Raw genomic sequence first — 1540 nt, forward strand, 5'->3', positions numbered from 1 at the left:
ACGAAATCCCTGGCTAGGTTGAAACTGCAGGAGATCTCGAGGAAGATGCTGGGCAAGCGCAGACGGGTGAGCGTGGACACGCAGACCGATTGCTCGAGGACCGTTCGGATGAGGGACACGGCTTCCCTCACGGAAACCGAGCCGATCGCTCGTCGCGACGTCGCGATCTCGACGGATCACCGCCAAGTTTGCGAGTACAGATCNACAAGGGATTCGGGCCCGTGTTGAGGGTGAAGGAAATGGCCACCTCGACCGATAAACCGAGGACGGTGGTCAGCGTGGTCAGGTGCAGGGACGTGGGCAGCTCGGCGACCGATCTCGAGGATTACGATTACGGGATGATACACTCGCCGCGAAACGATTCCGGTATATTGTCGGACGACGGCCAGAATTATTACGCGGGGAGCAGCAATAATCCGAGCAGCGTGGACGTGTCAGATTTTTGCCAAGAGGGGGAGAGGAGGAGGGGGACGTGCACCGAAAGTTCCACCAACACCAGCTCGTTCTCCTCCACGTGTCGAAGTTTCGCGGTGCAGACGTTGCGACGACTCGACCAACAACCTGCTTGCCCCCAACCTGCTTGCCCGAGGCGGTGTTGCGCGGCATCAGTTCAACACCACCAATCCGGGGAGAGGAGCGTCATCTCCATATCATTGCCCGACTCGGTGAGCATCACGATCGAGAGCGCGAGTCGGGGATCGAGGATCTCGAAGGACGCAACCAAGGACGAGAGCGCGCAAACGAGAGCGCTGGACGAAGAGGAGACGTTGTCTCGTTCGAGGGATCGGACCGTGTCGACGCCCAGCCAGACCGACGGCAAGGTGTTCAGGATCGAGAACATATTTCACGACCCTAACAACGCGGTTGAGAGGAGTTATTCTTCGAAGAGTAGTCCTCGAGGAACGGGGGGCGAGGAGCGGATTCCAAGGAATTCCATTACCTTGAGGAACTCCCTTGGGACGTCACACGTGTCCCAAGGGGAGGAGACGGGGCACGAGCTCGAAGGATTCGTCAGAGACGGTTTGATCACCGAGGCGTTCATCAACCGGAAGCGAGAGAGTTTCACCTCGAGGAGGCGAGACTCCTTCGTTTACCAGGATAGTTCTTCGTCGAAGAACGAAGTTTCGATCGCGCGTTCGAAGGAAACGGAGGCTCCGCCGTCGTTTTGGCAACTGGAGATCGGGGGAAATTCGTTGAAAACGAGTCGTGACGTGGCTTCTTTTCGCCACGTCTCTGGATCGAACGATAATCACGATAATCACGGCTTCTCGGACGACAGTTTGGATTATAACGAGAGCAACGTGTCCGGCGACGATCCGACGACGTCGTTGCTGAAGGTTAAGCAGGGGATGGGGCGAGAGAGGGAGAGTTTTTGCCCGCCCGACGTGGTGGCGCACACAAAGAAGAATTGCCCGAAATCGATCGAAGCGGATCCCAAGAACGAGCCCGTTGCCGATTTCGAACGCGATCGAGGGGAATTCCCGATGAGGAATCCCGGCAAACTGGCCGAAATCGTCACCGACGCCCACGGCCACGAGTC

General features: G+C 57.8%; 1 pseudogene; it reads left to right on the forward strand.

Annotated features, from left to right (window-relative positions):
- Nucleotides 1–1540, forward strand: part of LOC102670585 — a 27080-nt pseudogene that overhangs the window by 23330 nt on the left and 2210 nt on the right.

Source organism: Apis dorsata, unplaced genomic scaffold (assembly GCF_000469605.1).
Source record: "Apis dorsata unplaced genomic scaffold, Apis dorsata 1.3 scaffold_638, whole genome shotgun sequence".
Classification (NCBI taxonomy): Eukaryota; Metazoa; Arthropoda; class Insecta; order Hymenoptera; family Apidae; genus Apis; species Apis dorsata.